General features: G+C 39.0%; 2 protein-coding genes across 30 annotated transcripts in view; one reads left to right on the top strand and one right to left on the bottom strand.

Annotated features, from left to right (window-relative positions):
* cora (erythrocyte membrane protein band 4.1 like coracle) overlaps positions 1-9,831 on the top strand; it is a 139,065-nt gene extending 129,234 nt beyond the window's left edge. For all 17 annotated transcript variants that reach the window (XM_070105314.1, XM_070105301.1, XM_070105299.1 and 14 more), the window contains one exon: positions 4,731-9,831. The gene's annotated coding sequence lies outside the window, so the exon portion shown is untranslated. The remainder of the gene's footprint in view (positions 1-4,730) is intronic.
* The window catches only part of LOC128702468 (tigger transposable element-derived protein 1), a 490,624-nt gene that overhangs the window by 387,346 nt on the left and 87,809 nt on the right, over positions 1-15,469 (bottom strand). The gene's annotated exons all lie outside the window — the stretch shown is intronic.

Below are 15,469 nucleotides of genomic sequence, written 5' to 3'. Positions count from 1 at the left end.
GGCATACATAGTGTGATAAGGCATGGTGAGGCTGCCAGTTCGGACCAAAAAGCAGCTGAAAAATATGTGCATGAATTCAACGAGTACATAGACAGTGAAGGACTGAAACCTGAACAAGTGTTTGTGACAAAACAGGTCTGTTTTGGAAGAAAATGCCAAGCAGGACCTACATTACTCAGGAGGAAAAGGCACTCCCAGGACATAAGCCTATGAAAGACAGGCTTACTCCTCTCATGTGTGCCAATGCTAGTGGTGATTGCAAAGTGAAGCCTTTATTGGTGTATCACTCTGAAACTCCCAGAGTGTTCAGGAAAAACAATGTCCTCAAGGCTAATTTGTGTGTGCTGTGGAGGGCAAACAGTAAGTCATGGGTCACTAGGGACTTTTTCTATGACTTTTTACACCATGCATTTGCCCCCACTGTGAAAAATTACCTAACTGAAAAGAAATTAGACCTTAAGTGCCTCCTGGTGTTAGACAATGCCCCTGGTCATCGTACAGACTTGGCAGAGCAACTTTGTGGGGACATGAGCTTCATTAAGGTGAAGTTTTTGCCTCCTAATACCACTCCTCTCCTGCAGCCCATGGACCAGCAGGTTATTGCAAACTTCAAAAAACTGTACACAAAAGCTCTGTTTGAAAGGTGCTTTGTAGTGACCTCAGAAACTCAATTGACTTTAAGAGAGTTTTGGAGAGAGCACTTTAATATCCTCAATTGTGTAAACATTATAGGTAAGGCTTGGGAGGGAGTGACTAAGAGGACCTTGAACTCTGTTTGGAAGAAACTGTGGCCAGAATGTGTAGACCAAAGGGATTTTGAAGGATTTGAGGCTAACCCTGAGAATCCTATGCCAGTTGAGGAATCAGTTGTGGCATTGGGGAAGTCCTTGGGGTTGGAGGTTAGTGGGGAGGATGTGGAAGAGTTGGTGGAGGAGGACAATGAAGAATTAACCACTGATGAGCTGCTAGATCATCTTCAACAGCAAGAGGCCACACCTGAGGAAACTGCTTCGGAGGAGGGGAGACAGAAATTGAAGAAGTTACCTACTTCAAAGATTAAGGAAATCTGTGTAAAGTGGCTTGAAGTGCAAACCTTTATGGATGAAAATCACCCTCACACAGCTGTTGCAAGCCGTGCTGGTGACTATTACACTAACACTGTTGTGAAACACTGTAGGAAAGTCATAAAGGAACGAGAGGTACAGGCCACTATGGACAGATATGTTGTGCGACAGAAGTCCAGTGACTCTCAAGCTGGTCCTAGTGGCATTAAAAGAAGAAGGGAAGCAACCCCAGAAAAGGACTTGACACCTCAAGTCCTAATGGAAGGGGATTCCCCTTCTAAACACTAAAACCATCCAGTCTCTCCTCCTCCCATTCCATCAATCATCACCAGATCTTCAATAAAGGTAAGTGTCATGTAACTGTGCATGTTTTCTTAAGTTTGTGTGTATTAAAATTAATATTTCATGTGGTAAAATTTTTTTTTTTCATACTTTTGGGTGTCTTGCACGGATTAATTTGATTTCCATTATTTCTTATGGGGAAAATTAATTCGCATAACATTGAGCTCTCAGGAACGGATTAATAGCGTTATGCGGGGGTCCACTGTAGTTGTTTAATCCTTTCAGGGTCGACAGGCCCTCTCCCAGACTTGTTCTCAGGGTCGGCCAAATTTTCAAAAAGAAAAAAAAAAATTTTTTTTCTTTTGAAAATATAGAGAATCTTTTCCCGATTATAATGACACCAAAAGTATGAAATTTGATGGAAAACTTGCGGAATTATGCTCTCACAAAGTTAGCGGTCTCGACGATGTTTACGCTTCGGCGATTTTGACCAGTGTACTAGTCGACAAAGGTCATAACTTTCGCTATACGTAACTCCATTTTTTCTATTGAATGAGTACAAGAAACCACCCATTTACCAATTTCAACTATCCAATACAGTGGTCAGAATTTAGCAATTTTGCCAATTTCACAAGATGCCAATTTCCAAATAGGTTCCAGAATAAACAAGAAAGACATTCCTGGCACTAAAATAACATTTCCTCTGTTCATTAGTCACATCCCCAGGCCTCTCTTACATTCTTTGGCTTTCCACTTTGAATTTTTATTCTCACAAAAAATAGAAGATTTACTGTTATGCAGACTATTGCATTAGTGTAGAAATGGTATAAATATCATCATCACACTTGTGAAAGAATATTAGACTCGCCAGTTGACGTGTATTGGACGCGTAGCATGATTTGTTTACTTTTGAACTTTCGCAAAAAATCGAAGATTTCTGCTACTTTGAGCTCAATTTCAAGGTACTTTTCATTGTAAAACCAGTCAGAATTGTCTCAATTTCTGTAGTATGTCTTCCATTCAATAAAATGAGACCAGGAAAGTTAGAATACCATACGAAAATACAGTGCAAAGTTGCTGTTTTAAACCAAAAATACGGTCAGTTTTTTTTTTCTCATTACGCACTGTGTGCTGCAGGATTTTTTTTTATACTGCGCACACTGACCACATAGACCCATTCTTTCATATGTAGGCCTACCAACTTTCTCTCATTAGATTTGAAGGCGCTAGAATTTAGGCATACTAGTACAGTGGACCCCCGGTTAACGATTTTAATCCGTGCAAGAGGGCTCATCGTTATGCGAAATAATCGTTATGCGAATGAATTTTCCCCATAAGAAATAATGGAAATAAAATTAATCCGTGCAAGACGCCCAAAAGTATGAAAAAAAATTTTTTTTACCACATGAAATGTTAATTTTAATACACACAAACTGAAAAAGGCATGCACAATTACATGACACTTACTTTTATTGAAGATCTGGTGATGATTGATGGGATGGGAGGAGGGGAGAGCATTATCTTCTTACTGTTTAGAAGGGGAATCCCCTTCCATTAGGACTTGAGGTAGCAAGTCCTTTTCTGGGGTTACTTCCCTTCTTCTTTTAATGCCACTAGGACCAGCTTGAGAGTCACTGGACCTCTGTCGCACAACAAATCTGTCCATAGAGCTCTGTACCTCCCGTTCCTTCAAGACTTTCCTAAAATGGGCCATAACATTGTCATTGAAATAGTCACCAGCACGGCTTGCAACAGCTGTGTCAGGGTGATTTTCATCTATAAAGGTTTGCAGTTCAACCCACTGTGCACACATTTCCTTAATCTTTGAAGTAGGCACAATGGATTCCACAACTGGCATAGGCTTCTCAGGGTTAGCCCCAAACCCTTCAAAATCTTTCTTAATTTCCATACTAATTCTCACCCTTTTTACCACAGGGTTGGCACTAGAAGCTTTCTTGGGGCCCATGGTCACTTATTTTCCAGAAACAGCACCGAAAACACTGTAATAATACGAAATATTCCGAGTGTATGCTTGGATGTTACCGCGGAGGCTGGCTGGTAAACAATGGGACGGCCGGCACATGTGAGGGCACATTGGACGCGTCTCGGACGAAAATCGGTATGCGGGTTTTTAATCGGTATGCGCGGCAAAAATTTTGCGATAAAAGTAATCGTTATGCGGAAAAATCGCTATGCGATGCCATCGTTATGCGGGGGTCCACTGTACGTCAAAAACCCTGGTGCGTAAGCCGTACTAGTACGTCGGAAACCCTGAAAGGGTTAACTGTAGTGTAGGCGTGCCTCTGGCAAAACGGTAAAGGAGTGAATGATGATGCAAGTGTTTCTTCTTTTTCGAGTCACGTTCCTCGGTGAGAAACGGCTGGTGTGTTAATAAAAAAAGAAAAAGTATAGTGGATTTGCATTAAAAATGTTTTGTCATTGCATTTACCCTCTTTATATCTATGCATAATATAATATCAATTATTGTTAGGTAACATATAATTGTTGACCCTTAAATAGCCAAAATATCAATCATGATATTTCAAAAAACTTATGATAAGCACATCAAGGTTAGCATAAAACAGTGAATTTGGTTTCTGAACAGGACAAAAAGTTCACATTTATAATTGGTGCAGTGTTTTATTACTGGTATTATATTTAGCAGATCCGGCGTTGATTTTTGTTGTACGAGGATAATCCCATTTTTTCACAGTATTTCTATCATATCATTTAAAGATATAATTAGTTCTGTATAGTAGATCTTCAATTTTGGATGGAATAACCCCATTTCAGTTGCACTGAACACAACATTCACCAAGCATGGTGCTGATTATTGCCCAAAACCACGTCTTAGTGCCGTGTATATATCATCAGTGAGCTATTTGCATACCTTATATTTTTGTGGCTAAGGGAATTAATTATATTTGTTACGGTCATTATTACACATTCAGGGTGTGCGACCCCATTATTTGTGTTTAAAAGTAATGTGTGGGATCAACAACATTTTTCTTTATCCATGGCTTGATAGATAGGAAACACCTGTGCCTGAGATGTTTTCCTTGGCTGTTTAAATGTAATGAAAATATATCTAGTTAAATATATTCAACTCCATGGGGAAGTGGAACAGAATTCTTCCTCCATAAGCTACGCATGTTGTAAGAGGTGACCAAAATGCTGGGAGCAAGGGGCTAGTAACCCCTTCTCTTGTATACATTACTAAAGTTAAAAAGAGAAACTTTTGCTTTCCTTTTTTGGGCCACCCTACCTCAGTGGGATACGGCCAGTTTGTTGAAAAGAAATTTATTAAAATGTGGCATTTGCTTGTGAAAAAATTTTTTGCATTAGATAGAGTAAAACCAATTAATATTAAATTTCTTTTGGCAGATCTCCTTACTGCGTCGATGCTTCTAGCACTGAAGCCAGTGTGACGCAGAGAAATACTGGAACAGCGCTGCAGACAGAGCGGCGGAGGACACTTAGGCTTTAAGAACCTTGACGTGTCTACCCAGTGTGCTAGTTTCTCCTTTTAGCTATTATCAGTGATAGTAGTGAGGGCTTGAGTTTTCTCATTCTCCTGCATTGTGCAGCACATACAAACTAATGTAACATTCACTACTGGAGTATTGTTCCACAGTGGACTTTGGGTTTCTTATAAGCACTCTCTTGGTTACGATTATTATCAGTTCAGAAGTGCTTCCAGACTTACCCAGATGTAAGATCTGTTTAGCAGGAAAGTTATTTATGCTAGCAGGCTCTTCATTGATGTATGGCATCCCACGGGTTCGTTATCTTCCTACAGCTCTTGAAATGACCCTCAAAGTTCAATTGGTATATGAACCCTGTTGATGCCAGTTCAAGTACCAAGCTTGACCACTGATGAAGTTAATTTTTTATTTAGGGGGAAAAGGAGGGAGTTTAAGAATGTAAACTGGAACCTGGCAAGCTTGTTTTCAATTTTTCATTGTTCATTCTGTTCTAAATTTTGCCTGGGAGTCTTAAATATTTTGTCCTGCGTTTGAAACACACACACGTGTCTCGGAGGGGGTTTGTTGTCTTGGGTTGAAGCCAATGATGTTTAATATTAAGTTACACAACTTTTGTCCTTGTTGATTATGCAGCTACAGAAATTCACTAATGCTTCTAGCTCATTTTCATAAATATTTTATGGATCATTTGAACTCATTGATAGTGGTACATACAGACACACTCATGCATTAAGAGAAATGTTCCTGATCTTAAAATTCCCAATAGTCATATTTGTTGATTATGACAGTTCAAAGGAAGTTACAAAAAACCTGTTGCAAGACGGAAGTCTAAATGAATAGGGTCTCGAAATGTAAATGCCTAGGACTTGCCTTTACAGAAAGATCTCGTGTAAATGTTGTTAATACTAACTTTATGGTATAATTAAAGGTGAAAATTCATATATTTTTAGGGATATAATTGTTTTCATTTGTTATATAGGTCTAAATCAGCTTCAAGTAAATACCTTTTTCTTCTTCCTTTATTCCTGAATGGGCTAGAGAAGGTGCTTCAACCATTAATAAAGCCTAGAGTTCCAGGAAGCCCCACCTGAGGTTGTATTTCATGGTGACTGGTCTGACCCACGAAATCGTAATGACATGATTACAAACAAACCGTACCATGGGCTAACGCATCATTGTGGAGTTTTATGACTCTGATCATGGGTTCTATCCTTGCCTGTGGTATGGTTTGACTGGTTCTGTTCCAACTTAGTTGTTCTGGGTTGCACTGTACATTATACAGGGCACCATGTACAGTGTGGGCCAATCTTTCCCCTCTTTCTTAAGCCTTGTGTAACTTGTGGATGTATTTGTAATGCCCTCTTCCTTTCCTCTTCAAGTCTTGTGTGTAGTATAGTTGTACTTGTGGTCCTGTCTCTTCCTCATCAAGCCTCTTGTGACTTAAATGTAGTGTGTTCCCTTCTTCCCACTTCCCTTCAAGTCTTTTCATGAAACATAGATGTGGTACCCACTCTTTCCCCTCTCCTTCAAGCCTTGTGTGAAGCATAGATGTATTTCTTTGCTTTCTTCTCTTAATGCTTACCGTAAATTTGACTATTATCTGTGTACACGCTTAGTTTAATCCTCCTCAGTTACTTTACATTATTCTCCTGTTTAAATTTTATTCACATTTTGGATACAGTATTGTGTTGTATTCTTAATTAAGATAGTATTTTCTGTTGAACATGAATTACTACAAGATACTGTATATCGAGGCTTAACTCTGTAGAGCATTTTTTCTGGTTCTTTAGCCTCCACTACTAATTGTACCTTCACATTAGTTCAACACGCATACATAACCCAACACTTAAGATTTGTTCAATATGGAGCTATTACGTTAGACAAGATTCTGTTGGATTACACCAGCAACCTGACTGGTGAGAACCAGGCTGGGATTAGTGAAGAGAGGATTGAGCCTCCACCACTTCTTGGGCTGAAGGAACCCCCACAGGTTTATTGATTTGTGAAATACAGTGCATTCATTCTTTTCCTTGTTTCATGCAAGTGAGATAGCCTGAGGACACCAAGGGTATTAATTATAGCATTATTTTTCTTACTATTCAGTTTGATATCTGTCTGTATTGAATGATAGTCTGTGTACAAAAAAGCAGTAGTAAAAAAAACTCAAGATTTCACGAGTCGAGTCAAAATCAGTAGTAAAGTGGATTTTCGCCACAAGCAGCTCAGCTCATTGGCTGCCATCAGTCCCTACACTGACAAGAACTCGGGTTGATTTCCTGTCTTACCTGTCATGTTGCAGCTGTTGCTCTTTGATGTAGTAGTTGCCAGGCAGCTATGGGAGAGTAAAGCCATGTAACTTGTAGCCTACTTAACTAAAAACTGCCGTTCTTCAAAAAAACGAATGGTTTTACCACTATTCTTTACCAATTTCTTGTCAGCCTTCCACTGTTGATGGGGCACATAAATTTGTACAGGGTTCATTTTGGGCCATCTCTTTAGTACATTATATAAATATATATATATATATAAATATATATACAGTATATGGTATTGTCTAATAACTGATAAATAAGTTAGCATGGTAAAAGTGCCTCAGCTGGATGTCAGGTAGAATTTATGGTCTAATATCCCTGTTTAGTGGGACATGGTTTTCCAACCTTTACACCATGTGCATATTCTTTATTTGGGCATAAAGAATTTTATCAAGATTATGTAAACCCTCGATTTAATGGACCTTGAAAATGTGGGATAAAATCCGCTGGGTCAGTTTATTCCAATGTTGCAATGAAGACTGAACAATCCGCTCTCCAGCCACTACAATCTCAATTACTGCCCATCTGCTTACCCCTATTAGTCCATTAAATCTAGGATTCACTGTACTAGTGAATAAAGCATGAGCATAATGCTAAAAATTTATTTGGAAGTAATTTGAGGATAAACGTCCAATGCCTGCACATTAAGTTTGTGATATGTATGAGGTTGAGGAAGTCCTCAGGCCTTAGTAAAGCTAACTGAAGGGAAGACATCACCGGGAAGGGTGTGGGATGGAGGAACACTGTCTTTCGTCGCATGTGTCTGGAGTCATAAGTGCCTGCTACCATTACCAGATGGGACTTGCTCTCCACCTGTCTTACAAAGCATAGCCACAACTCTTAACCACGGCGAGAAGGACCAGCACTCATTGGTCCAGTGGGGAGCAGGTCGTGTAGTAGTAAGCTCGGGATTGTCTTGAAATTATGGACCATAAGTATCTTTTACAAAACTCTTGTGATGGCTGGTAGCTCGCTGTCATTTAACTTTCCAAGTTTAATTCTCATTTAATGGCTATTAGCATGTAACAGTAATGTGTTCAGCTGGTTGGTTACCAGAATCAATTGAGCTCCATATTATGCAAAAAAAAAAATTAGTGCATTGCTTGAATCGTTGTTGACTGTGTCGCGTCAGAATCTGGTTGAAGATCCTAGTAAACAGTAACCTCAGAGTGGATGCATTTTTGGGCACATGAAGCCTATATTAGGCTCAACTTAGTGCTACTGTGAAGTTCAGACTCGACACAGACAAGTAAGCTGGTATTCTCCACGATCTTTAGAAGGGTAAACTTTAAAGTGCATTTCCTTAGGCTTTATATTCTCCAGTTGACAATGCATTTGCTATTACTAAAGTGGGGACAAATAGTTCACACTCTAATACAAAGCTTGCAGCTCTGGGTCACCTTACTTTATGGTAACCTCATGGCACTTCTTGGGGTCACCGTCCCCTTCACGGCCCGGTCGCAGACCAGACCTCACTGGAGAGTTGTAACACGTGCAGCTAACACACTAAACTTTGCCACCTCATTACTGGCAGTTAACCCAGGTCAGGAGACTCGCAACTACTTGCAATCAGAATTAAGCACTAAACCCACAAGGGTCATAGTGCTACTTGCATAAAACATACCTGTGTATATCAAGTAGTTGTAAAGTATTACATTTAAATTTATGAAGGTAAATGATTAAATATATATATATATTAAAAAATATATATACATATATGTACATACATTCAGTAGTTAATTTTATTTGGTTAAGATGTTACCATTGCACCCTAGAGCAGCTCTTAGTTACACGAAATGTGATGCATAGCAGCGGTGCTGTAAGTGCCAGGCTTAGCTTTTAATTTTAATTTTTTTTTTTTTAGTACTTTTGGTATTCTAGGTTACTGAAGATTTTCTTGAGAAACATTTATATGTTGTGGTACCTGGCTTGCAAGCCACTTGATAGCCAGTAACCAGACTAGTGAACCCGAGTGTGAACCACCGAGGCACTTACTGCACCCTACTATGTCATCCAGGTTATTTCGCATTACCAGTAGGCTAGGTTAGGAATGGAGGTGAAGCAGCAGAGGAAATGATGCAGCTTCCTCCTCTCACATCGTAAGCACCAAACTCCAGTGTGTTATTAGATTTAATGCGGAAATGAATCTTATTTTTCTTCTTGCCAGGAATGTACACTGGCTCTAGGACCAGCGTACAAACCTATGAATCTCGTAATACCTTAAGCACCATATTTCAGGGTGGTATCTAGACTTGGACAAGACACCAGACCTGGGATTATAGGAAGTTGTTCCTCTCAGTACTACATATTCTGGGTTTGGTACATTTTTATGGTTATAATTCAATAATTACCTGCTCTGTTTAGACACCAAAGTCAGATTTTTGCCATAATTTATTTTATAACTGAGAAGGTACATTTTTTAATTGATATTTTCTTCGATTCATGTACTCAGCCGTGTGGTTGCAGGGGTTATTGCTCGAGTTCTGGCGTCCAAAGTGTTTACGGAACAGTGTCGACCTAGATACAGCCCTGTATTATATTGCTTCACTCAGCTGTCTCTGGTTTCCCAAGTATCTTCACTCCTCTATGTTAAGTGAACCAAACACACAACACGAGTGCAGCTTTTAAAAAAAATGTATTGTTGTAACCATTTATTTCTTTTCAACAAAAATAAATGTTAGGTAAGTTTTGATTTTTTCTTTTGTTTCCTTGGGAGTACGAGTTGTACACTGTACGTACAATCGTCATTACACATCTGTGGGACCATTGCCTTCCTCAAAGTGCCATTAAAGTAATAACAGCAGATAAAAAAAAAATTGTGGAATATATTTCAAATTATGGTTCCTTTGCAATATATATATAACTTTAGTAAACACTATTGAATATTAACATTTGTAGGAAGTAATGGCAAGACTATGGTTACTGGCACGTGGGAAAGCCAATTATCAGTAAATATAGATACTTTGCAGGGTGCATTTAATTAATGTTGACTCAGATCCTCCGAATGGGAAAAATCCCACAGATTTGTAAGAACGATTGTAGGAAATTTATATAAAAAATTTTTAAACATGGTAAATTATATACTATCCAATTTTTACAATAAAATTAAATCAAGTTTGTTGCTATAATATCCAACTCTCGGCATATACAAACCCATGCAGTAATCGGGTGTATAATTACCCATTAATAGCTACAGGAACAAGAATGATTTAGAGAGTAGGGAATGTTGTCTGTCGAACGAGTACTTACATTGAAGCATATACGCACAGTGGCCACTATATTAGGTACACCCTTCAAATAATGGGTATGGATCCTGTATGCCCCCAGAACAGTTAATCCTTTGTGGCATTAATTTAACAAGGTGCTCAAAACATTCTTCAGAATTTCCAGTTCATGCATAGCATCATGTAGTTAATACATATTCTTGCTGTGAATCTCCCATTGCAGCACATCCCAAAGAGTTGACACACAATTCTGACCCTACCAGTTACATGTTGCAGAAGATACCGCAATTCGTCAGGCTAGGGAACCTTTTCCCCTCGAGGTGAGGGGCTCTTGATCTAGGGAATTGGATCTGTGCTCCAGTTCCCTGAATACCTTCCATCCCTCCCAAAGTCGCTGTATAATCCTACGGGTTTAGCGCTCCCCCATGATTATAATAACAGGCAACCTTTTTTAGATCTTCAGTAAGGCTGTGCACTCTTGCCCATTCCTATTCTTACTTAACCCGTAAACGGTCCAAGCAGATCTACGTCCACGTGTAGCGCTACAAAAGTAAATGTACGTTTTTTACACATTTTCAAGTGTAAAAAACAAAAAGAAGATTGTCTTTTTTACATACTTTCAAATGTTGAAAAAAGGTATAAATACGTTTGGACCGTTTACGGGTTAACAGCTATTGGAACCTGGTGTGGTGGTCTGCTGCTGTAGCCTGTCCACTAAGAGGTTTGATGTGTTCTGATGTTCTGTATACCACTGTTGTAGCATGTGGCTGAGTTAGTCACCGTCATGTCAGCTTGAACCAGTCTGACCTCTCATTTATACTTTTTGCCCATGGAACTGCTGTTGACTGGATATAATTTTTCACATCATTCTATAAACTAGACTTTCAGTATCCCAGATCAACAGTTTGAGATACTTGAACAACCCTCTCTGACACCAACGGTCATTCCATGCTCAGTCATTCGCGTTGCATTTCTTCCCAATTCTGAACCTATGTATGCTCTTAAGCAATGAATTTCATGCCATACGCTTCTGATTAGATATATTTCAATTAATAATCGGGTGCACCTACTAAAGTGGCCACTGAGTAATTGAACAACACTTGGCTAATGGTAAGGAACTTTTTGTAGCAATTATAGATTTGGAAAAGGCACATGGAATTAGAGGTAGGTTACTAAAATTAGTGTATTTATAGATAGGTTAGGGTATGCGGCAGTCCTACCCTCTTGTTTCTTCAGTCTTCTGCCGTACTTATTATTGTTTGCCCTTGCACAAAAACTGCGCAGGCGTTTTGCCAGTCATTATACACCCTTTATGCAGATGATGAACAAATACTCCACCTGCTTTGAGCATACATGTATCCTATCCGTTGTAGCTGCTTCCTCATGCGCTTTCCCTACCTCCACAAAGTGCAAATTCACCGCTTCTCATCATTAATTCAAAATGTTCTCTTCATCTCGGTACCTAAACCTAACATTTCCTTTGGGTCGTAACTTGAGGTTTCTCACTATTCATCTCTAAAACATTTATTTTTTTTAATTATTTGGAAAAATTTGCCAAGACCCATCTTGTTGGCCATTTTCACTCCCTCGGTACTCTTAACCTCTTCGTATACTCTGCCATTCTGTATATATCTATCTTGTATAAAAAAAAATTGATAACCAAACTTTTTTCTCCCTTGCTATCCTCTAACATTACTCCACAAACTTTTCCTGCACACACAAGGACTGCATTTTTAAAATTACTCCATACCTGGATGAAAAGACAAGTACATACATACACTTGGGGCATTTTATTAAGATAGATATGTTTTGGTACTGGAACTTGGGTCACACATTAGCCCAAATCAAAATTAAGTGCTTAATCCACAAGGGTCATACAGCAATGCAGGGCAGGGTGTGTTGTGTAATATGCTTGATCAGACTAGTGAGGGTGGGGAGTATAATAGAGGTAGTAAGAGTGCTAAAGGAAGTGTAGTATCTCTTGCTGTCAAGGCCATCAGTGAGGGAAGATAAAGTAAGGGTGTTGATGGTAATGGCGGAGGTAAATTCTTTGTGCTTGCTGTTAGACATGACAGTCCAGTAGAACATGGCAAAGTGAAATTGAAACCCGACAATGGTACAGGGCGCATCTCCAAGAGCGAAACGTGCCTGTTGCAAAGAGTAGTCACTGAACTATGATTGATAAGGATCCTTAACTAGGCTTTATAGAATGTACATATTTTATGAATTGCCTCAGACCAATTAACTTTAAACACGTCCTAAGTGCATTGTCGGGTCTTCTCTCGATAGTTACTTAGGAATATAATCCTTATTTAATTACTTTCATTTGTAACAGATATGCCTATTGCTCCTCAAAAAAATGTACGTACATCCAGAAATCTGCTCTATCGTTGCCCCTATGTCATAGAAAGGCATAACACTGACAACCTGCAAATGTGAATAGGCGTTGTATAATCCTAAGAGTTTAGCGCTTCCCCGTGATTATAATAATGTGAATGAAACGATGCTTTGGTCCCACTTGGACAATTAATTAGTCACATACACATCTCTAACACTTACATCAGAATAAATATGAATCCTTAGCAGAATGGTATCAAATCTTGTCAAACTTTATCATTGCTGCTGAACTTACAATACGACCTTTGTAGGTTTAGCGCTTCTTTTTATTTTAAAATCTGCAAGTCACACCAACTATCATTTTCTGCCCTAAATACTTAAGGGAGCACTAAACCCATAGGAATTATAGTGCCTCTGAGGGGGTGAAAGGCAATCAGGTAATTGGAACACAGATCAAAAGCCCCTCACCAGCAAATATACAACAATGGGCAGGTGGAACGTTGAAATCAGTTGCTCCTATTGTGCTTAGCATTAATTTAACACTTCCCTCCTTTGCTGCATGACCCTTATGGGTTTAGTGCATAGTTATTATAATTCCCTTACTGACAGCCCCACCTTTAAAGCAGACTCTCTTACATCTGGCCCTGCAGAGCTGTATGAACCTTATTTAGCATTTGGTTTTGATTTTATCATAAAGAAGTGCTGAACCTACTAGGGTCATGTAGGGCAGGGGTATTGGGTACCAAGAAAGGATTAGTATTACATCATGGATTGCAGCTGGGCAGGGGTAGAGAGTAAGAAGAGATTGAGGTAGAAAGGGCTGTTGATTTTAATATACTATAATCAGTTTAGCCCTTGTGGCTTAGCGCTTCTTTTTGATTATAATACTAATATAATCAGTTTAAGAGTTAAACCTGAAAAGGTGATCATACCGTAGAGCCTCTGAAGGTGACACTAATGGCCACAACAGTGCTGCAGCAACAACATATAATAAGCTATATAGAAACAGGATTTTTCCATGATTACAGAGTACAAATAGGCCTATATAGGGGAAATCAATGATCCTATACTATAAATTGATAATTTTATTGATAATCCTTAATCCACCTGTCATCAGTGAAATATGCAAGAATGATTATTAATCATGGAGAAGCACTAAACCCATAGGATTATAGTGTCTGTGGGTGGGATGGAAGGTATTCAGGCAACGAGCACAGATCCAATTCCCTAGATCAAGAGCCCCTCACCAGCATTGAGGAACCTTGGTAGGTAAGAGAGGTAACTTTATTGCGAAACATTCCGCCTACACAATAGGCTTCTTCAGTCCAGTAGAGATGTGAAGACAATGTAATCAGTCCGTCATTCTTGAAGACGTACATTTGAGGTTGTCAGTCCCTCACTCTTGTAGGAAGTACAGCACAGGGCCAGAGAAGTGGCTTATATACTGTAGTCAGGCGAGTGGAAGCAGGATCAGTGAGACCATCCACTAGTGTAAGTAGGTCTTTGGGCAAGTGTTGATTAGCGCTTCCCCCTTGATTATAATAATGGGCAAGTGTTGAAGAATTCCTTGTATCATGATCCCATCTGTCAGACACTGCAACATCATGATATAAAGACCTATTTACACTAGTGGATGGTCTCACTGATCCTGCTTCCACTCGCCTGACTACAGTATATAAGCCACTTCCTACAAAAGTGATGGACTGATTACCTCAAACTCTTTATACCTTCCTGTTTTATATTAGACTGATGAAGCCATTTTGTGGCAAACCGTTTTTTCAATAAAGATTTCCTTTTTATTTAACAAGTTGGCCATCTCCCACCGAGGCAGGGTGACCCAAAAAGAAAGAAAATAAATTCAACAATTTCACATAATCACTTTTTGCAGAGGTGCTCAGAATACAACAGTTTAGAAGTATAAAAATACACAACATATCCCTCCAAACTCCTCCTTTAAAGTGTAGACATTGTACTTCCCATTTCCAGGACTCAAGTCTGGCTATATAAAATAACCAGTTTCCCTTCACTAAATATTACCTTGCTCACACTCCAACAGCTCGTCAGGTCCCAAATACCATTCACTCCTATCTAACACACTTGCTGGAAGTCTCAATTATTCAAGTTGTCTGTTTTCAAAATCATTCATTATGATTTATATACTGTTGGAAGGAGAGAATGTAGTCCCTGAGAGGTCACATCCTTCTCAGATCCAATTCTCACTTAAAAAAGTTGTCCAATGTGTTAGTGAATATGAAAATGGTATATGTAAGGAACAGAATTCTTCTCCAGGCTGAGGGACTGACAACCTCAAATGTATGTCTTCAAGGATGACGGACTGATTACATTGTCTTCACATCTCTACTGGACTGAAGAAGCCTACTGTGTAGGCAGAATGTTTCAGAATTAAGTTGCTTCTCTTACCTACCAATCTGTAATATTGTAAACCATCTTGATATTCAAGATGGAACCTTCTTCAAGGGGATGCAAGAATGATCTCTTATAATAAGAGCGCTAAACCACAAAGATAATGATCTCAAGCTTGAAGCACTAAGACTGACAGTACACAAACAAGGTAATATTCATCTTTACTTCATTAGAGGCACTAAATACTCAAGAGCTGAATGGGACTCGATTGAATCTCTTACAACTCAGGTTCCTTCTTATGAAGTTGCTGTATAGTCCTTGTGGCTTAGCACTTCTTTTTGATTATAATAATAATTCTTATGAAGTTTCTCAAGATTGAAGCTAATTAAGTTCTATAATGA

Source organism: Cherax quadricarinatus, chromosome 98 (assembly GCF_038502225.1).
Source record: "Cherax quadricarinatus isolate ZL_2023a chromosome 98, ASM3850222v1, whole genome shotgun sequence".
Classification (NCBI taxonomy): Eukaryota; Metazoa; Arthropoda; class Malacostraca; order Decapoda; family Parastacidae; genus Cherax; species Cherax quadricarinatus.
Note: the sequence above shows the minus strand (reverse complement) of the source record. Positions and strands in the feature narration are given on the sequence as shown.